The 22,931-nt window shown below is 51.1% G+C and overlaps 1 protein-coding gene across 1 annotated transcript in view; it reads right to left on the reverse strand.

Moving 5' to 3' along the window:
* Positions 1-9,458, reverse strand: part of LOC116953192 (SH2 domain-containing protein 3C-like) — a 142,419-nt gene extending 132,961 nt beyond the window's left edge. The window contains exon 1 of the mRNA XM_032973136.2: positions 9,063-9,458. The gene's annotated coding sequence lies outside the window, so the exon portion shown is untranslated. The remainder of the gene's footprint in view (positions 1-9,062) is intronic.
* Positions 9,459-22,931: the final 13,473 nt, after the last annotated feature.

Here is a 22,931-nt window from a genome sequence, read left to right on the forward strand (position 1 = left end):
AAAACAATAAAATATATATAAAACAATAAAAAAATTCTCACGACGTTTCGACGATTCAGGTGTGAAGACGACCGTTTGAGTTATGGTCGAAACGTCGTGAGAATTTTTTTTATTGTTTTATATATATTTTATTGTTTTGTTGTTTCTCTTCAACGTGACTTTACCGAAAAAACTAAGAATATGTTGTTGATGTTGTTGATGTTGTTGTGGTTAAAATCTTGGCTGCCGGACAAAATCCACGGGGTTGTACAGATCTCTACGAGTGGTGATTATGATGATGGTGGTGGTTGGTAGTGGTGGTGATCGTGATGATGATGGTGGTGATCGTGATGATGATGGTGGTGGCTGGTAGCCGTGGTGATCGTGATGATGGTGATGGTTGGCAGTGGTAGTGATCATGAAGATGGTATTGGTGATGGTTGGCAGTGGTGGTGATCGTGATGATGATGGTGGTGGCTGGTAGTGGTGGTGATCGTGATGATGATGATTGTTGTTCTTTGCCTGGCACTTGCTCCAAGGCACGCCCCGTTTGTTCGTGTGGTTTATTTTTTTTAAAATAACCGAGCCCATATTTTCCATCCAGCCCGTAGCAAAATACGTCAAAAGATGTTTTTTTTTAACTTTTTATATTTTACTTTTTTATTTGTATGTACTCGTGAAGCAAGCTCAGGTAGAATAGGGGGAGTAGTAAACTTGACTTGTCGCAGGTGGGACAGCCATGCATCGTTGACGAGACGCTAGCTCCCCCAACCCCCCCTTACGAGTGATGACTATCTTCCAACCCGCCGAGTTTCGCGGGGTGCAACGTCGTTTCGTAACGTTGTCCGACGTTTCGCCCCCCCCCCATACACGCTTGTGGGCTTCCTTGGGAAGTTGACAGGAAGTGTTGGTGGATTTTGTTGTTTCATCTCCAGGTCAGGTCACGCCATCTCAACAACAACAACAGCAGCAGCAACATACTTGGCACGAGTTGCAGCCGTGCGCTGCTCGATGGCCCGACGTTTCGCTCCAGGTGCCGGCAGCTTCTTCAGGAACTGAATTCGGTCGTTTAACATTGTTTTCAACAAGAAGCCGGACTCTGCTGATGAGACCAAAGAAGGTGGAATCCAGATCAGAGTTTTCAACAAGATGCCCGGCTCTGCTGATGAGACCAAAGAAGATGGAATCCAGACCAGGGTTTTTTTTAACAAGAAGCCCGACTGCTGATGAGTCCAAAGAAGGTGGAATCCAGATCAGGGTTTTCAACAAGAAGCCCGGCTCTGCTGATGAGACCAAAGAAGGTGTAATCTATACCAGGGTTTTTAACAAGAAGCCCGACTGCTGATGAGTCCAAAGAATGTGGAATCCAGATCAGGGTTTTCAACAAGAAGCCCGGCTCTGCTGATGAGACCAAAGAAGGTGTAATCTATACCAGGGTTTTTAACAAGAAGCCCGACTGCTGATGAGTCCAAAGAATGTGGAATCCAGATCAGGGTTTTCAACAAGAAGCCCGACTCTGCTGATGAGACCAAATAAGGTGGAATCCAGACCAGGGTTTTAGCATTTATCAAATTATGCTGTAGGATATAGTTAAATAATATATTGTATGTATATATTTATGAATACACATCTCGTGTGTTCTCAATTTATAGCCTGACACGTGGGACGATCATATTTTACTTTGCTTTTGCCATCTGTAATTCATCTGATCTTATTCCAAAATGTAATCGATTTTATATGGAGCGATCATATTGTATGAGTAGTTTGGTGGATGAGTGGGTATGTGGATGAGTGGGTAGGTGGAAGAGTTGGTAGGTGGATGAGTGGGTAGATAGGTGGATGAGTGGGTAGGTAGGTGGATGAGTGGGTAGGTGAATGAGTGAATTAGGTTGGAAAGTAGGTGGATGAGTGGATCGGTAGATAGCTGGATGAGTGGGTAGGCGGATGAGTTGGTAGGAAGATGGATGAGTGTGTAGATGAATGCGTGGTTAGGTAGGTGGATGAGCAGTTTGGTAGATAAGTTGATGAGTGATGTTGGAAGGTATGTGTACGAGTGAGTTGTTAGGTGAATGAGTGGGTAGGCAGCTACTGTAGGGGGAATGAGTGAGTAACCATAACCGGTTGAGCACTCATCAAGACTCGGAGATTGTGTTTATCTTGGAAGACGTGGTGGGATAAACACAGCGGGGATCATAATTGCAGCGCTCATCGCACAAACACTGGGAAATGAACCCATCATTATCGTACACAATGTTGTTTGGAATTCCTCCGTTCCTTAATTATCCGTCGCGACCACAGCCCCACCCCCCTCCCCCCCCCCCCCCTTCTTCTTTTAATAATCACCACGTTCCGATTAACCCGATGCGTGGAGGCGATATTCATCTCTCGAGATATCATCTCTCGCTGTTTACTCGCTGTGTAAACACTGCCCCCCCCACGCCCCCCCACGCCCCCCCACGCCCCCCCACGCCCCCCCACGCCCCCCGTAATTGTAGTGAGGAGTCAAAACTGAACACCGCCCACTGGGGTGAGGGTCGGGCGAGAGACCGCTTGACTCTCAAACTTTCTAAACTAAAAACTAATTTAATTTTTACTTAAAACTTTCGTGACTGCAGGAATGCATATTCCATGGTTCATTCGGTGAAGTCACGTAGATAGAGGAAAAAAAAACCAATGAAAAAAAAAGTTACTAAAAAATATCACGACGTTTCCATGGCAACACAAGCGGTCGTCATCAGGAACGACCGCTTGTGTTGCCATGGAAACGTCGTGATATTTTATTCACTTTATTATTTTATTGTTCTTTTTTCTACCTACAAATTCCAGAAATCAACACGTGATAGCTCAACGAGGTGGGGTTATCATCATCGCGTGGAAATTTATAGCGGCCATATACTCTGAACGCGTGGTTGACGTTGATTGTAAACGTGGAGAGGAAAAGCCGGAGGAGCCGGAGAAAAATCCACGCGACCACGGGGAGAGAGACACCGCAAATTCCAAATATACAGCAGCAGGCGTTAGGGTCGGGATCGAACCCACGACCTCCTGTATACCAGGCGAGGTAGTTAACATCTCCTAGCCACCGTGATGATGGTGAGAGAGAGAGACACGCAAACTCCAAATATACAGCAGCAGGCGTCAGGGTCGGGATCGAACCCACGACCTCCTGTAGACCAGACGAGGTAGTTAACATCTCCTAGCCACCGTGATGATGATGATGATGAGAGAGAGACACGCAAACTCCAAATATACAGCAGCAGGCGTCAGGGTCGGGATCGAACCCACGACCTCCTGTAGACCAGACGAGGTAGTTAACATCTCCTAGCCACCGTGATGATGATGATGAGAGAGAGACACGCAAACTCCAAATATACAGCAGCAGGCGTCAGGGTCGGGATCGAACCCACGACCTCCTGTATACCAGGTGAGGTAGTTAACATCTCCTAGCCACCGTGATGATGATGAGAGAGAGAGAGACACGCAAACCCCAAATATCCAGCAGCAGGCATCAGGTCGGGATCGAACCCACGACCTCCTGTAGACCAGACGAGGTAGTTAACATCTCCTAGCCACCGTGATGATGATGATGATGAGAGAGACACCGCAAACTCCAAAATTACAGCAGGCGTCAGGGTCGGGGATCGAACCCACGACCACCTGCACACCAGGCGAGGTAGTTAACATGGCGCCCGACATTTCGCCCCGCCGTCGGCGCCACGTCCGATGTTTCGCCCCGCGTGCCAAGAGCAGTGCTTTCCTCTAATCTGCAGAGCAGCTGGCCATCGAGCAGAGACGGTGGTCAACGCATCGCGCGGAGCTTTCAGATGCGCCGCTTCTGCGGCCGTCTGGAACGTTCTCTTCCGTCCGATATTTGGAAGCCACTGGGAGCTGCGCACTTTTAAATCACCGTCTAGATTGACAAACTGATTTCTTTATATCTGCTTGTTGTTGTGTTTAGTTTGCTGTCCTTCAACCCGCACCTCCGATCAGCACGGTTCGCTACGTACGGTGCAAAAGAAGTTCAGCATACATACTAAGCTGCTCGCGTAGCTGAATTCACTTTTCCGAAGGCCCAAAAGACCGATCTCGTTGTGAACTCACAGGCGATGGAGTAGAAAGCAGCAATTGCCATCATCTTCATCAGTTCAACACGTAAGGCTTTCGCGAAGCAATATTATTCATAATAAAGGTTTTTGGGCTAGACCGCTTAAGTGTGAATGTGTCGTAACCCGCCACCACCCGACACAGCCAACCAGTAAGGTTTGTCACGGAAATACAACGTGCCAATTAGTTACAACTTCAGCCCACCGGTGTGTCGAGTACGACGTTTCGTTGGTGATTGCATCCAGCATCATCGGACGAATCGCCATTGTAAATACTGTGGATTTACTCTCCGACACACCAGCTGTGTCTGGTGGTGGCGGGTTTAACGACACATTTATACTCACGCGACTTAGCCCAAAAAACCTTTACTACGAGAATCTTTATCATCATCATCACCGCCACCATCACCCTAAATCCTCCCACGCAAAATGACCAACAATAGGCATTGTGAAGGCTTGCCTGGGCCTTCGACGGCTTAGTCATTGTGTTGATGCCACGCGTCAAGGCAAACCACACCTGGGCCACCATCGCCACCAGCCACCACACCGAAGGACGATGCCACCACGACCACCACCACCGCCGTTCCTCCACTGACTCCCCCCCCCCCCCCACAAAGACCACCCACCGCCCACCGCCCATCGTAGAGCCTTCACAGACTTTTGGGGGGCAAGTGCTGTCAAGCACGTTAGCAGCTACAAAAGCCGGCACTGCACACGATGGGGGCGATGTGGCCGCAGTACCACGCCCGGCCGCCTTTGTCTCCCCCAGTGGTGATGTTATATATATACACCCACCGCACCAGGTACTCATTTGAGGCTGAGTGGACCTAGGGGAGGCCACGACCGGTTCAGATTATCGTCACTTGGTGTTGGTGGTCGTGAGCGGAAATCGAACCCGGGCACCACGTTGGCTAGGAGATGTTAACTACCTCGCCTGGTCGTGGGTTCGATCTCGACCCTGACGCCTGCTGCATATTTGGACTTTGCGTGTCTCTCCCCCCGTGGTCGCTTCTGTAAAAAAAACTATAGAGCTCGATGTGCCTTAGCCTGGTAAAGTAAACAGAGTTAGTAGCAGTAGTAGTCGTTAACAGTCGCAGGGTTCGTAGCGCAGCGCGCCAACCGCTGCGCCACCGCTCCTCCCACCCACCACGTGGGGCACACCCTAGCACCCACGCCCGTTGTCGAGCGGCGGTGGTGGGGGGGGGGCGGGGACAACATTACAGGCATTGTGACGCAGCAAGGGCGGCTCCAATGGGGAGAGAGAAGAGACCGCCACGTGAGCGTGACATCCCGGAAGCCCGGCTTCCGTGATGTCACGCCGAGAGTCGCAGGATCGTGCGGGCCGAGCTGGCGAATCCAACAAACCTTGGGTTCGAGTTAACGCGCAGCAGCAACCTTTCGCGAAACAACGTTATTCATAAGTAAGGGCTTGCTGGGTTTAGATCGCGTAAAGTATAAATGCGTCGTAATCCTCCACCACCCGACGCAGCCAATTAGTAAAGGGATTTGTCACGTAAGCAAAACGCGCCAATTAGTGCACTGCTTCATCTCACCGGTTTGTTGTAGAGTAAATCCACAACATTTACGATTTCCGTATCCCGTGGCGTTTCGCCGGTGATTACATCGTTCAGCATCATCGGGCGATTTGCCACAACAGTGAAGCAATCCACCTGCATCCGGTCTTAAATAGAGCGAGATGACGTCATCACTGAACCTATCCAACACAGCGGTGGGCTCAAGCAGTCATCTAATTGGCGCGTTTTGTTAACGTGACAAACCCCGTACTAATTGGCTGCGTCGGGGTGGTGGAGGGTTACGACACATGTATCCTTACGCGATCTAACCCGAAAACCTTGGCTATGGGCCAAGGTTCGACTCACCGCTGACCACCGAATGGACATCGATCTCACGCGTACAAAGACAAAAGTTCCCCCCGCATAGCCTAAACAGACTGTTGGGACAAGTGCCGTTAACGAGCACCTATGAAGGTCGGTTGGTGGGCGGGTGATGTTAGATAGCGTATCTGGTAAGGTTAAAAAAGTTTAGTTTTATTTGTATATTTTTTTAAAAAAAGTTATTTGTTTACCTTTCGTTCGTTGTTGTAACGTTTTATGACCCGCCCCATCCTGGACATCTGTGAAAAAGAGCTTTATAGCTCATCGGATTCCTCCAGTATAAATACATTTTCTGAAATCCTGGGTGTGGGTAGGTCTGTCTCTCTGAGGGTTCGTAGTGGCCATGTCGTAGACACTGAAGCCAGCGACGCACAGAGCCTGGGTTCGACTCCTGCATGTGGGCGTCTGTCTCGTTCAGTAGGCCGCTTGACGTTCAACACAGAGCACGCACGTGAGGTCCCATCATGGCCGTGTATCGCTGCACACGCCGTTGCTGGCTTCGTTATTCCGGGGAGGCGGACCTTGAGGCTTGAGTGAGAGGCAGGTGAGCAGAGAGGGGCGGGAGTGGGGGTCGGGGCAGGGCTGGAGGTGGGGGGTGGGCCCAGGGTTGGGTGGGCGGGGGGTAGTAAAATAGGGGGGGGTTGAAGTAGAAGCCGCTCAGAAGAGGAATCCTGCTTCTCCGCATGTCACCGTCTGTCAAAGAGTTGAAGGCCCGGCCGGGTAGAGTGGGGGGGGGGGGGCACGTGCGTGCGAGGCCCTTTACACGGCTCTGGGACCCTGGCTGATTTACAGCCTTCAACATTTTTGTTGGCAATAGGCGTCTTGCTTTGTGTGTGTGCGTGCTCGTGGAGTGTAGCGGTGAGCGCTTGCTTGCTAGGAACCTGGCGACTCGAGTTCGATTCCCGCTCACGGCCAACACCGGTGACGATTGTTTAAGATGAGTACCTGGTGCGGTGTGTAAACATCGCCACTGGGGGAGACAAAGGCGGTCGGGCGTGGTGTTGGCCACCCACCCCCTCGTGCCCCGTACCGGCCTCCTCCTCCACAGAGGCCGATCTTGACACCACTGGTACCGGTCATCACTCAGCTCCACATCCTCCTGTACCACTCCATCTCTTCTCGAGCCCGTGCCGTACCCGTTTATCCCCCCCATCTATCCGTGAAGGGACATGGCGTAGTGATTCAATGTACACATTGAAATCGATGGCTATGCAATGAAAAAATGAGAAAGCAAATGAATATTCATCGACGCCCAAATCGAATTGCAATCCCCGGATCGTAAAAATGTGTCGAATTGGCACGGGGAAGACTGGTTACATTGGCGTAGGTGTGAGTGATGCTTTTCATCGGATATTTAGGGATAATGTGTCGAATTGGCACGGGGAAGACTGGTTACATTGGCGTAGGTGTGAGTGATGCTTTTCATCAGATATTTAGGGATAATGTGTCGAATTGGCACGGGGAAGACTGGTTACATTGGCGTAGGTGTGAGTGATGCTTTTCATCGGATATTTAGGGATAATTTTGAGTATTTGTTCCTTCAAAAAAATGTTAAGCTTACGTTACGTATCAATTTAACGAAACTTCCTGCTTACAAAAGTGACGTCTTACCCGACGTCACGTGACCTCCATCGGCTGCAAAATGGCGGCCGTGACGCCATTGTTAGAGACGCCCTTTCCTGTGACGTCACTATTTTGGATCGGTCCGAAATCCCACCCCCCTACCCCTCCCCCAAATAAATTCAGATTTCTCATCTTAATTTGAAAATTGGGAACACTTAACATTGCCTACTGTAAAGTAAAAAAAAGTTAAATAATTTCCAACCCCTCCCCCCGCCACCCTATCTCCCGAGTCACCCGATGCACCTGGCCAGCTCTGCTTTGGGTGACTTTCGACCGTGGATTACAGGGATCATTGGCTTAAACGTTGGATGTCACTCGCACACATCCCTGTGTAAGCTTCAGACCAGTTCTGTGGGTCGGGGATGGGGATCGGTGGGACGGGGGAATTTAGGCGACCCTTACGAACCGCGTGGCCCCGTCGCCTCGCCTCTTGGCAAGTGCGTAGAGCTTCCCGGCAGCTCTACGGAGGCCCCCCACCCCCCCACCCAACGCACCCCCTCCCCACCCAAAAGCGCAGACCTGCAATTGCTTGCTCGCACCACTGCTGGCAGAAATGCATCAACTTTATATTATTTTGGTCTTTCGGTAAAGTCACGTGGATAGGTTCAAAGAAAATAACAAATAACTACGTTTCGATTGCAACACAAGCGGTCGAAACGTCGTGGTTTTTTTGTTATTTTCTTTGAACCCATCGACGTGACTTTACCGAAAGACCCAAAGAATATGAATTCCTGCAGTCAGGAAAACTTTAAGTCAAGATGCATCCACTTTAGTTAGCTCAATAAGTGTAGCCCCCCACTTTTAGTTTATGTGTGTACGTTGAACTTCTTTCGCACCGTACGTAGCCAACCGTGCTAATCGGAGGTGCGGGGGAAGGACAACAAACTAAACACAAAAAGTAGTTCTAAAGAAATTAGTTTTCAACCTACGTCATTTAAAAGTGCATGGCTCCAGTGGCTTCCAAATATCGGAAGAGCGTTCCAGACGGCCGCAGAAGCGCATCTGAAGGGCGCGCAATGCGGTGACTGCCGTCTCTGTTCGATGGCCCAGCCAAAAGCCGCTGCTGCGAGGATGGCACGGAGTTTTTCGCGATGATGGTTTATGTTGGGAAGACCCACGCTTCAACCCACCGCACTCAACGTGATTGGATTCTGGCATGCTATGGCAGTCACCCGACCGACCACTGCCGAGCTTCATGAGATCGCGGCGCATTCCGCGAGTGATTTGGTGGCAGTGATGCCGCGTACACAAATTCCGTAACGCATTGCCGTGCGGCGTGATGCGTAGCACCGAACACTGTGCGAGCATAACGCCGTCCCGCAACCGCACGCGAACACGCGTTGTGGTCCATCAGCAGCCCATTGAACTTTGCAGATCGACAATTGTCAGGCAGGAGTCGGAGTAGAGAAAATCACCGGTGCTAAATACCCCAAATCCGGACATCGCGGGGTCAGACACTCACCTGGGTCTCTCAGCTGACTCGCAGTGACGTCTTCAAGGAATGTCCACTGCTTGTGTGAACAATGTTTTAAATCAATACAAATAATAATGGTTATTATTCTTATAATCCTGCATTTAAATTAAAACCGAGGAGAGTTTGAACGTGTGTGAAACATAGCTTAATAGCTCATCGTATTCCTCCAGTTTAAATAATTCTGAATAACACTCAGGATGTTGGAGCAGCACGCGGCTCGTTAGGTTCATGCAGCGATCGAGAAAAAAAAAATGTTTAAACGACTGATATACAAATATATATTCAGATATATTATTTTTAAAATCCGTTTGACACTTTGGTGAGATTTGTGCGTAATGCCCCGACTGCCGTGGGCCTCCGAACGTGGGGCGATGCCTGCCGCATCGGTGAGAGCTCGCTCTTAACTCGGGCGTGCCGGCGGTCGGGAAGTTAAATCCCAGTCCGCCTCCACCACCCCCCACCCACCATCGCTAAACGGTGACCTACCCACCCGCCCACCCCCCACCCACCCACCCACCCCCCCACCCACCCGCCCACCCCCCCCACCCACCCACCCACCCGCCCGCTCCCCCACCCGCCCGCTCCCCCGCCCACCAACCCCCACCACACGCCCGCCAGCCCGCCCAAAGACAAAGCTCCACCCCCGTGTAGCCTTAACAGACGGTTGGGGCAAGTGCTGTTCGCGAGTAGCAGCACCTATGAAGGCCGGTACGGGGCACGAGGGGGTGGGTGGCCAACACCACGCCCGGCCGCCTTTGTCTCCCCAGTGGCGATGTTTGCTGCACACCGCACCTGGTACTCATTTACGGCTGAGTAGATCTAGGGGAGGAGGCTCAGGAACGGTTCAAGATGATCGTCGCTGGTGGTGGCCGTGGGCGGGAATCGAACTCGCGTGGCCGGGTTCGTAGAGCGGTGCGCTAACCGCTGTGCCAGCCACCCAACCATCACCAAACCGTGACCCAACCACAGGAGGGGCGTCCCCAAGGGGTGTCCCCTAGGGATAGCGTCACCACTGCGGCCGTAGTGAGATGTTGACTACCTCGCCTGGTATGCAGGAGGTCGTGGGTTCGATCCCAAACCAGACGCCTGCTGCTGCTGTATATTTGGAGTTTGCGGTGTCTCTCTCCCCGTGGTCGCGTAGACTTATTCTCGGTGTCCTCCGCTTTTTCCCTCCACGTTTAGAATCAACGTCACGCGTTCCCAGTATTTGGCCACTGCTACGCATTTCCACGTGGCGACGATAAACCGCTTCGTTGCGTTATCCATTTGTGATAGCCGGGTGGCTTCTGAAAAAAAGAGCTACATAGCTCTGCGTGGGCCTTGCCCGGTACAACAAAAAAACAAAAAATAGTTTATAGTTTTATAGCGTTACTGCCCGCCCCCCCCCCCCCCCCCCCGAGAGAACTGCGATGCCCCTGGCGTCGCTCAGGAATGGAGTTTTATTTACCCAGCAAAGTGTCACCGAGTCTCAAGACTCGGAGGTCTTAATGGTTATTTTTGTGTTCGTGTCAACGCTCGATCGCCGCTCCCCGTGCCCTAACGCAGAAGTCTCCCTGGCTCCGATCTTCCCCGCGAAGCTCGCTCGCGGGTCCGCCCTGATCCGCGCGTTCGTGCAAACCAAGGCGGCAGTAGATGTGGATGACACCCGATGCAACATCAATGGGAATCTTAAACAAAGAAGTTCTCCGGCAGCGTGCGGTTGTTGGGCATCCAGCGCTGACCGTACGCAGCCGTGTAGCGACGCAGCGGAACCGATCTGCACACACGAAGGAGACATCACGGCAGCGGTGGCGGCGATGATGATTCATGATGATGATTGATGATGATGATACGCGACTCCGTGGTTATCTGGGCTTGGCCACCTGAATGTGAAATTGAAGTCGTTGCTTCGACATCATGAGCCGTACGAAAGAGGAAGACGAGGAAGAAGAAGCTGAAGCTCTTCTCTATCACGCCCGGTGGTTGCTGAAGTGTCTACGGCACACGCGCACACACAGCACACATCGTGGCGTCGTTTGGTTCGTAATCGTTACGCTCCCCGGCACCTCCGGTAAGCACCTGTTGGCTACGTACGGCGCGAAAGAAGTTCGACATATGTCAAACGTACGTGCGGCGATCTGACACCTCAACGTTTTCTTTGTTGTTTTGATTCATCACGCTCGATGGCCAGTTCCTTCCGCTCGTAAGCCATAGTCGGCCTCTGTCAAAAAACGTGAAATAGGTGTAACCGTGTCTGGCAATTAAACAGGAGGCGTGAAGATGTTAAACAGAAACTTTTTGCAAGGAATCCCTGTGTGCATTAACCACGTGCGGCTCTTGCGGTGAGCATGCAGACGATAAAACATGCTCCGATAATATAGTACATGATGATGCATTGTCCTTGAAACTGTTTGGTCCACACCAGTGGCAGCTTTCTTTAGAGCCTCGTCTCAAACTAATGTTTAAACCAAACAACGCCAACATGCGAACGGTGCAAGGACAATAATGCCACGATCAGGACATTTACAGCCCGGTGGCAGCAGCTACATTATGGGACCTCTCTTGCCAGTATCAAAGTACACGAATAGGTTTAACCCTATTAAGGTCCCATATTGGCCTCTATCGAGATTTTTTTCTTAAAAACCCATAAACATGCGGTACCGTGGTAGATTTTTTACGAATGAATTCGTCGGTAAATTTCGTTTCGGAGTACGGAAAACTTCCACCACCACCCCCGCCGCCGCTGCACCGTCAGCTCCCCTTCCTCGGCCCCACGGGGTCGAGGCACGAGCGAGCGACGCCACCACGACCACTCGACCGCTGGCTTCTTTGCTGTTGTTGTAGTCGTAGAGAGAAATAAAAAACTAATTTCTTTTTGGTTTTGTTATTTCCCAGCAAAAGCAGGAAGGCCCGAACACAAAAAAAACACACACACAATGTGGTGTGGAGGTTTGGGTGCAGTGGTGGGGGAGCTGGGCACGGCCAACCTCGACTTTCCCACCCCACAAAGACAAAGACTCCCCCCCCCCTCCCCCGTATAGCCTTGACAGACTGTTGGGGCAAGTGCTGTTAGCGAGCAGCGAGCACCTATTAATTACCAGCACGGCACACGTGGGGCGGCTGGGTAGCCAGCACCAAGCACGGCCGCCTTTGCCTCCCGAGTGGTCCACGTTTGACGACACCTCGGCTCATTTGAGGCTGAGTCGATCTAGCGGGAGACCGATTCGCACGATCGTCAACTTTGTCGTTGGTGGCCGTGAGCGCGGAATCGACCACGGCCCGTGGGCCTTTGGAGTGCAGCGCGCTAACCCCCCCCCCCAACCAACCACACCCCCCAAGTGAACTCGTGACCTTCACCCGAGTGGGGGTCACGCCGGGTGGGTGGGTGGGGGAGGTCCCCAGTGGCCATGGCGCGCGCTCGCCACTCGGCTCAGGCCATCGTTCCACTCGAGCCACGGTCGCAGGCAGTGCCGGATTATGTCCACATAGCACAAATAGCTACTACACAAGTTACACAAGTAACTACTACACATGTGGCGACTACACATGTAGCGACTACACATGTAGCTACTACACATGTAGCTACTACACAAGTAGCTACTACACAAGTAGCTACTCCATATGTAGTACACATGTAGCGACTACACATGTAGCGACTACACATGTAGCTACTACACAAGTAGCTACTACACATGTAGCTACTACACAAGTTACACATGTAGCTACTACACATGTAGCTACTACACAAGTAGCTACTACACATGTAGCTACTACACATGTAGCTACTACACAAGTAGCTACCACACATGTAGCTACTACACATGTAGCTACTACACATGTAGCTACTACACACGTAGCTACTACACATGTAGCTACTACACATGTAGCTACATGTGTAACTTGTGTAGTAGCTCCTACACATATAGCTACTTGTGTAGTAGCTACTTGTGTAGTAGTCCGTTGTCTTGAAGCGATGTCCCGATAAGAGTGGGACGATCTTCACCGCCACGCCGGAGGTGTTGCCGAAGCGGTAATGACATTGGCAGCTTTTGTTCACCACGGTACTCGAATTGTAAAATGTTGCGGTGGGTTTACTCTCCGACACGTCCGGTGTGCTGAACTAGTAACGAATTGGCACGTTCTGTTTACGTGACGAACCTCACTAATTTGGCCGCTTCGGGTGGTGGCGGGTTTAACGACACATTTATTTTTACGCTATCTAAAACCCCCACCCCCCAAAAAAACCCCTAAATTATGGATAATATTGGTCGCCAAAGCCTACGTGTTAAACTGCAGTATATCCATTGGCTGTGTCGGGTGGAGAAGGGTGCACAACGCACATGCTACTTACACGGGCCATCTGACGCCAAAACAAAAGCAAATTCGTTGTGAACCGTTTCCTAAAAATAGTGGACAACCAACACTGCCATGAGATAAACAACAAATCTAATGATTGTTGATGGCAAAACATCGGATAGGCGTTTGCCCCTTTCCGGAAATAATACCGGAGGTGTTAACACGTTCACACATCAAATAGACGCCGATATCACGGCACCTTTTGTTTGCCAGTATCAAAGTACGACAAATAAGGAATAGGTGTTACCGCTTTCTGCCAATAAAGCATGTGTTCAGATGTTCACACGTCAAATAGATACCTTTTGCGAGGCATCGTGTCTGCATTCACCACACGTACTCGGGGTGGACATGCAAACAACATCTGATAAAATATGCATCGCCCTTTGAAACTGATTTGCCTACACCGGAGACACCCTTCTTGATGGCCTCATCTCACCACCAGTGTCAGAACAGAGAACAACGCCAAAAGGCGAACAGCACAAAGACAATGCCACACGTGTCAGAGCATTTAATGCAGAGTTCGACGATGCATTTGCAAAACAAAGGCAATCTGTTTGGGTGTTTGAACATCTTAACACCTGTTTTGCTGCCAGGAAGGGTTGTAACCTGTTCTCATTTTGTCAAACAGATGACCGGTTGTCGCAAGCCGCCGTCGACGTCCGCACCAAACCGCACACCGAAACGGAACGGCCCTTCGGTAAATCCTCCGACGCGCCGTCCTGGAAACTGCTTGGGCCCTACACGGGAGACAGCCAGCCCTCCCGCCGGTGACAGACCGCGGAACGACGGCGATAGGCCAACAGCAACACCGACAGAGGTTATACGGGGTGGGGGGGGGGGTTGGGGGGAATCTTTGTCTTTGCCACGTGCTGCGGGTTAGCGTCTGTGACGCGCACACGTGATGCTGTACTCCACGTGACTTGTATCAAAATCGTGATTGAAGAGCTCGGGTCGAGTAGAGATTAAAAAAAAAACCCGTAAATGTAGTTACAGCCACGAAGCGAAATAGAAACGAGGTCATTAAACAAAATTTGGTCTTCACGTGAGAAGTTGCAGAGGGCTTTGCGTCCAGTGAGGGTTTTGGGGGAGGCGGTGACGCAGCTGTGAGCCCTACGCTGCGCTACGAACCAAGCCACTCGAGTTCGATTCCCGCTCACGGCGAACACTGGTGGCGATTATCTGAACCGGTACCGGGCCTCGCCTCGGTCGACTAAGCCCCAAATGAGTACCCGGTGCGGTGTGTAAAAAAAAAAAACATCGCCACTGGGGAGACAAAGGCGGTCGGGCGCGTTTGCCGGCCACCCACCACCTCGTGTGCCGTGCCGGACTTCACACGTGCTGCTCGCTAACAGCACTTGTCCGAAACAATCTGTTCAGGCTATACGGGGGATCTTTGTCTTTGGTGGTAGCGAATCGTTTGCAGCCTTGCGTCGACACACGGAGTTTCGGTATCACGAGCTTTGGATGCTATTGCCATGACTTTCAACAGAAAGCTAAATTAAAAATAGCGCATGTGTCGATCTACGCGGTACAATGTATACGTGAGAATAAAATTATGAGATATGGATTTTTGAGCATTGAGTATTACGATTTTTTATGCCAGTTTTTATTTTTATTTTAATACTGCATGGTATAAAATATAATATTATCAACGTACATAGTTTTTGTTTACACCATCAGTGGTAAGCTATGACGTGTTTACAGTGTGAAACGGTGATTTCACGAAGGCTGGGAACGCATCTTCACAGTACCAACGTTATAAGCTACTCAACATACGACGTTTTGAAGCTGGCAGGAACGCATATACTTCGTATATCGAGGTATTACTCTATCTTACCTTTCTCTGTCTCCACCTCTCTCTCTCTGTCTCGCTCCGTCGTTGCCTCTGGCTCGCAGGAAACAAGGGAAGTTCGTCCTGGCGCCGGCGTACAACGTGGAGAGGGGGGGGGCGTACACACACACACACACGTACACACACGTACACACACACACGTACACAACAACAACCGCCATTCGCCACTAAGTGGCGGTGACGTCACCACGACGCTTGTGCCAGGCCATGTGCACCCTGAGGCCACGTGAAGTGTCGAACGCCCGCTGGCAGGAGGTCACGGGGCAGACCCAGGTGCCACGGGTCGACTGACTGAGATGACTGGCTGATGCACCACCCGTACCCCCTACTGTGCCAACCTGCTGTGCTTTAGCCACCCGGCGCTCCGCTCGTTGTTGTGAGCGTCGCTCATCCGCCCTCCGTTGTTGTTGGAGGGCGACTACCTCCAACTGCCCAGTAGCCTCCTTCACGAGCCTCCTCCACAGAGGCCGATCTTGACACCGCTGGTACCAGTCATCGGCAAGTCAACTCAGCTCCACGTACACACACACGTACACACGTACACGTACACACACACGTACACGTACACACACGTACACGTACACACACGATCACACGATCGCTCGCCCGCTCGGATATCATCTCCCACGGGCGAGCGGAAAACATTGGTGCGTAGACCGGGGGTCGTGGCGGTTTGAGATGGAATTATCCCCTCCCCACTCCCCATTGTGTTGTCGTGCTAAACTAAACGTATTTATTTTATTTTACCGGGTAAGGCGTCGTCACTGAGCTATGGAGAGCTATTTTGCAGAAGCGACCTGGACATCGCAAATGATAGATCACACGAAGTGGCTTGACGTCCATTCGAAATGTGGACGGAAAAAAAACGAAGGACTTCAAATATACAGCAGCAGCAGGAGGCGTCAGGGTCGGGGTCGAACCCACGACCTCCTGTATACCTGGCGAGGTAGTTAACATCTAGCCACCGTGATGATGATGATGATGAGAGAGAGACACCGCAAACTCCAATTATACAGCAGGCGTCAGGGTCGGGATCGAACCAAACCAACAACCGCTATTCGCCACTAAGTGGCCAGGCCATGTGCACCTTGAGGCCACGTGAAGTGTCGAACGCCCGCTGGCAGGAGGTCACGGGGCAGACCCAGGTGCCACGGGTCGACTGACTGAGATGAGTGGTTGATGCACCACCTGTGCCCCCTACTGTGCCAACTTGCTGCCTAGTCGCGTCCTTCACGAGCCTCCTTCACAGAGGCCGATCTTGACACCGCTGGTATCAGTCATCGGCAAGTCCACTCAGCTCCACGTCCTCCTGTACCACATCACTCCATCTCTTCTCTAGCCCGTTTAGCCCCCTCGATCCGGCCGAACAAAAGCTGGGCATGTACACACACATGTACACAAAGACAAAGACCCCCCGTATAGCCTTGACAGACTGTAGGGGCAAGTGCTGTTAGCGCGTACCTATGAAGGCCGGAACGGTACACGAGGGGGTGGATGGCCGGCACCACGCCCGGCCGGTTCACATAATCGTCACCGGTGTTCGCTGGGTTCGTAGCGCAGAGTGCTAACCGCTACACCACCGCTCCCCACGAGCACCTAACACACGCGTACAAACAACACAAAGATATCCTGGATAGCCTTATGAGACGTGTGAGCCAAGTGCTACGCACGTACACGCACGTACACGCACGTACACGCACGTACACGCACGTACACGCACGTACACGCACGTACACGCACGTACACGCACGTACACGCACGTACACGCACGTACACGCACGTACACGCACGTACACGCACGTACACGCACGTAGATAACAACAAAGATAACAACAAAGATAACAACAAAGATCCCCCATATAGCCTTAACAGACTGTAGGGGCAAGTGCTGTTAGCGAGCACCTATGAAGGCTGGAACGGTACAAGAGGGAGTGGGTGACCGGCACCACGCCCGGCCGCCTTTGTCTCCCAATTGGCAATGTTTACACACCGCACCAGGTACTCATTTGAGGCTGAGTCGACCTAGGGGAGGCCCGGGACCGGTTCAGATAATCGTCACTGGTGTTGGCCGTGAGCGGGAATCGAACCCGGGTCGCCAGGTTCATAGCGCAGCGCGCTCACCGCTACACTATCGCTCCCCACACACACACGTACACACACACACGTACACACACACACACACGTACGTACACACACACGTACACACACACACGTACACACACGTACACACACACACGTACACACACACACGTACACACACACACGTACACACACACACGTACACATGTACACACACACGTACACACACACACGTACACACACACACGTGGTACACACACACACGTGGTACACACACGTACACACACATGTGGTAATGAGCTTGACCCTGAAGCCCCGTGGCCTTCCCGTGCCGCTTGAGTCAGCATGAGGCGTGGTGGTTGGTGGTGGTGGGTGGTGGTGGTTGGTGGTGATGGTGGGTGGTGGTGGGTGGTGGTGGTTGGTGGTGGTGGGTGGTGGTTGGTGGTGGTGGTTGGTGGTGGTGGGTGGTGGTGGTTGGTGGTGGGTGGTGGTGGTTGGTGGTGGTTGGTGGTGGGTGGTGGTGGTGCCTTGTGGCCTTGTTGCTAATTCTGTCGCAACTCTCCGCCAGTTTCTTTTTTGGCCGTGGCACGCAGCTCCTGACAAAGCCCCCCCCCCCCCCCCCCCCGTCTAGCCTTGACAGACTGTTAGGGCGAGATGTTAACTACCTCGCCTGGTGTGCAGGAGATCGTGGGTTCGATCCAGACCCTGACGCCTGCTGTATATTTGGAGTTTTCCGGTGTCTCTCTCCCTTTGGTCGCGTGGATTTGTCTCCCGGATTTCTCCTCTCCACATTTAGAATCAACGTCACGCGTTTAGAGTGTTTGGCCACCCCGCTATGAAATCCACGCGATGAGCCACTTTCATTGAGCTATCATTTGTGGCCAGGTCGCTTCTGTGGAAAAAGAAATAGCTACGGAGCTCAGTGGGGCCATACCTGGTCAAGTAAAATAAAAGTGTAGTTCCAGTGCTGTTAGCGAATAACCGCACCTACGAAGGCCGGCACGGCACACGAGGGGGCGGCTGACCAAAACACCACGCCAGACCGCCTTTGTCTCCCCAGCGGCGATGTTTAACGACACTAGCCGCACCAGCCACAGTACTTATTTGAGGCTGAGCCCACCTAGGGGAGGCCAACGACCACTGCACTACAGACACAGTGCACCCAGCTCCTGAGCCCCATGGTGGTGGTACCAGGTGGTGGCGCACGTGTCTGCCCGTAACTCAGCCAACCGAGTGGAGGCAAGCAACGAGGGTTTGTGGATCACTGTTACGTTGCAATTATGCCTTTATTTTTTGGTGATTTCGAAAACGTTTTTTGGTTTGGACATGTTTGTTTTGTTGTAGTACGGAGTTAGACTGATGGCCTTAATCTAAGTTGTCTTGTGGTTGTTGTTGTTGTTGTTTGACTTGCATCCCACTGTGATTTTTTGCACACAGCGTTGGTGTACGGTGCTTTTTTCAGGAATATTTTGCTGTTTTTCCATGGATTTTCTGTTTGCACAGTCACATAGTCACTTTAAGATGTTTTCTTGTTCGTGTTTTGTTTGTTTGTTGTGGTTGCACCCGATTCAAGAGCCGAATGGCTCACAGGGCTATACTAAAATAAATAAACTAAATAAAAAAACTAAACTAAATCACCGCACACACTTGGGCTGCGAAATTGCGCCCACCCCACCCTTGGCTTGTCCCCGAGGCGTCGAGGTACCATAACCCCTGGCTCGCGACTCGACCATCTGTACTGGGAGAGGGCCCCGGAGGTCGGCAAAGAGCCACATCAGTGCCGGATTATATCCTAGTAGCTACACAAGTAGCTACGTAATGCTACGGGGCCCCGCACTTTCAAGGGCCCCGCGCTAAATGCTTTCAAGCTATCAATTCCGGTTCGGTGATTCTGCACTTGCTCTATTACTATAGTCCTATACCGCCTTAAAACTTTTATGAACGACTGGGTGTTTAAGGCTAGCGATTTGTCGTATTATCTGGCCGTATAGCAAATGAAAAAATTACAATTACTTTACTGTGCAAGTAAAAAAACTGTAGTTTTAATATCTGCGTGTTTTTTTTTGTTAGTTAGGGCCCCTTTATAAAAACATGCTGCAGGCCCCGCACGAGCTTAATCCGGCACTGAGCCAGATGCGGCACTTCTTCGGCTGCCCCCTTGCGGACAGCCGTTTTATTTGAAGAAAGAAAAACAAAGTCTGAATTTACTTCATTCGGTTCTTTACACTCTAAAGTGTGAAGACCGTACAGGCGGTCCCCGCTTTTACGACGTCGCCACTCGTTCACGGGAAAACCCCTCCGTCGTAAATCGGGCCCTATTTCCCCCCCCATAGATGCCAGCGTCTTGGTGGCAACAAAAATGTCGAGCGGCCGAACCGCGTCGTTAAAGAATAACTCAGGGAGGGGAGGAAAAAAAAAAGCAACGACTTAAATAGACGCAGCTGATTTCATTCTCCGATATTGTTGAAGTCAGAATGCGTGCTGTCATCTGCTGTGCATACACACGAGTAAGTCGTTCTCTCTGCGTTGTGGTGCGGCTCTCGAAAAAAATGTTTGGTCAACGACAAAAAATGTCTCTCATTCTTCGTTGGAAAGTTGCCGATCCCTTGGCCGAGACTTGAGAGTGTCCCTACCCCCACCCCCCTCCCCCATAATAGAGTTTTTGTTTGCGTTAGAGCGCGTAAATATATAAATGTGTCGTTAAACCCGCCACCACCCGACACAGCCAACTAGTAAGGGCTGTCGCGTAAACAGAACGTGGGCAATTCGTCATGAATACAGCACGCCGGTTGTGTGTTGGAGAGCCAAGGCTGTCGCCTGATGAAGCCGGTTGTAATTACTGGCGAAACGTCGTACTCAGATTGTAAATGTTGTGGCTTTGCTCTCCAACACACCGGTGTGCTGCACTAGTGACGAATTGGCCACGTTCCGTTTACGTGACAATCCTTACTGATTGGCTGCGTCGGGTGGTGGCGGGTTTAACGACACATTTATATATTGACGCGATCTAACCCAGAAAAAAATCGGTCGCTATATATTTAAATCTGCTTTGAAATCCCCATCTCTTTAAAGTGTCCTTCCCTGTCTAGTTTGGTCGGTTACCACGCTGGTTCTGTTGTTGTTTGTTGCGCATTCGGATCCTAGGATGGAATCCCGCATTATACATTTGAATCATCATCATCATCATTATTATTATTATTGGCTAACACCTTCATGCATACAGGACCGCAGAGCTTTGGGGGGCAACGGTTGGCACCGTCTCGTCCGCGTGCGATCGACCGCTCCTGCCCCCTTTTCTCGTGAGCCACACCCATCCCTGCCAACCCCTGAGCAGTGCCCAACCTTATTACAGACCAATTCAGATATTATTGCTCACCCCGTGCTCCTTATAAATCTCAACTTTCATCCTACAAAGTCCCATCACAAGGGAGAAACACAAATAAACACAAACAATTTTAAAGTTGCCCGTATTGAAACGGCTGCACGCTGCATGGGCCCGACAGCTCAATTCCCCTGGACAAGGATACGGGGTGACACGGTACGCGCACCCTCGAGTCTCAGGGTAGGGATGAGGGCTCGCAGAGTCTCGATTGCCGCTTTTCGAGGAGAGTTGTTTACACATCGGCGCCTACTCCGAGCAAGTTCGCCTGGAACGCGTCCGTACGCCGTCAGATAGATATCGGGTGGAAGGGGCCGTCCATAAATGACGTCACGCGATTTTGGACGATTTTTTACACCCCCCCCCCCCCGTCACACGGCGTCACAAAAAGTCAGACCCCCCCCTCAAATATGACGTCACAAAGCTCTGCCCCCCCCCCGGTGCGTGACGTCATTTATGGACGGCCCCTGAAGCTGACCATACTTCACCACGCCGCGTCAGCGCGGGTTGAAGGCGGCGGGGGAGGGGAGGAAGAGGGGGAGCATAGATGCGGGAAGATGGGCACTGAGTACAGGGTGCTCCTCTGCTAACGAACATTCGACTTACGAACTTTCAGAGATACCAACATTCCGGTCCGTATGTCGAGTTGCCTGGTCGCACTGAGAGTCGTAAGTTCAACCACCTCGCAATAGATGGAGGTGGTGGCATCTGCATCTGCAGAACGTGAAGAACCAGTGGCATCTACATCTGCAGAACATGAAGAACCAGTGGCATCTACATCTGTAGAACGTGAAGAACCAGTGGCATCTACATCTGCAGAACATGAAGAACCAGTGGGATCTACATCTGCAGAACGTGAATAATCAGTGGCATCTAAATCTGCGGAACATGAAGAACCAGTGGCATCTACATCTGCAGAACGTAAAGAATCAATGGCATCTAATTCTCCGGAACATGAAGAACCAGTGGCATCCACATCTGCAGAACACGAAGAACCAGTGGCATCTACATCTGCAAAACACGAAGAACCAGTGGCATCTACATCTGCAGAACGTGAAGAACCAGTGGCATCTACATCTGCAGAACGTGAAGAACCAGTGGCATGTACATCTGCGGAACGTGAAGAACCAGTGGCATCTACATCTGCAGAACGTGAAGAACCAGTGGCATCTGCACCTACAGAACGTGAAGAACCAGTGGCATCTACATATGCAGAACGTGAAGAATCAGTGGCATCTTCATCTGCAGAACGTGAAGAATCAGTGGCATCTAAATCTGTAGAACGTGAAGAACCAGTGGCATCTACATCTGCAGAACGTGAAGAACCAGTGGCATCTACATCTGCAGAACATGAAGAATCAGTGGCATCTACAACTGCAGAACGTGAAAAACCAGTGGCATCTACATCTGCAGAACATGAAGAACCAGTGGCTTCTACATCTGCAGAACGTGAAGAACCAGTGGCATCTGCATCTGTAGAACGTGCAGAACTAGTGCCATCTACATCTGCAGAACGTGAAGAACCAGTGGCATCTACATCTGCAGAACATGAAGAACCAGTGTGGCATCTACATCTGCAGAACGTGAAGAACCAGTGGCATCTACATCTGCAGAACGTGAAGAACCAGTGGCATCTACATCTGCAGAACGTGAAGAACCAGTGGCATCTACATCTGCAGAACGTGAAGAACCAGTGGCATGTACATCTGCGGAACGTGAAGAACCAGTGGCATCTACATCTGCAGAACGTGAAGAACCAGTGGCATCTGCACCTACAGAACGTGAAGAACCAGTGGCATCTACATATGCAGAACGTGAAGAATCAGTGGCATCTTCATCTGCAGAACGTGAAGAATCAGTGGCATCTAAATCTGTAGAACGTGAAGAACCAGTGGCATCTACATCTGCAGAACGTGAAGAACCAGTGGCATCTACATCTGCAGAACATGAAGAATCAGTGGCATCTACAACTGCAGAACGTGAAAAACCAGTGGCATCTACATCTGCAGAACATGAAGAACCAGTGGCTTCTACATCTGCAGAACGTGAAGAACCAGTGGCATCTGCATCTGTAGAACGTGCAGAACTAGTGCCATCTACATCTGCAGAACGTGAAGAACCAGTGGCATCTACATCTGCAGAACATGAAGAACCAGTGTGGCATCTACATCTGCAGAACGTGAAGAACCAGTGGCATCTACATCTGCAGAAC

Source organism: Petromyzon marinus, chromosome 50, assembly GCF_048934315.1.
Source record: "Petromyzon marinus isolate PM22_M1 ecotype Great Lakes invasive population chromosome 50, UKy_Petmar_22M1.pri1.0, whole genome shotgun sequence".
In the NCBI taxonomy this organism is placed as follows: domain Eukaryota; kingdom Metazoa; phylum Chordata; class Hyperoartia; order Petromyzontiformes; family Petromyzontidae; genus Petromyzon; species Petromyzon marinus.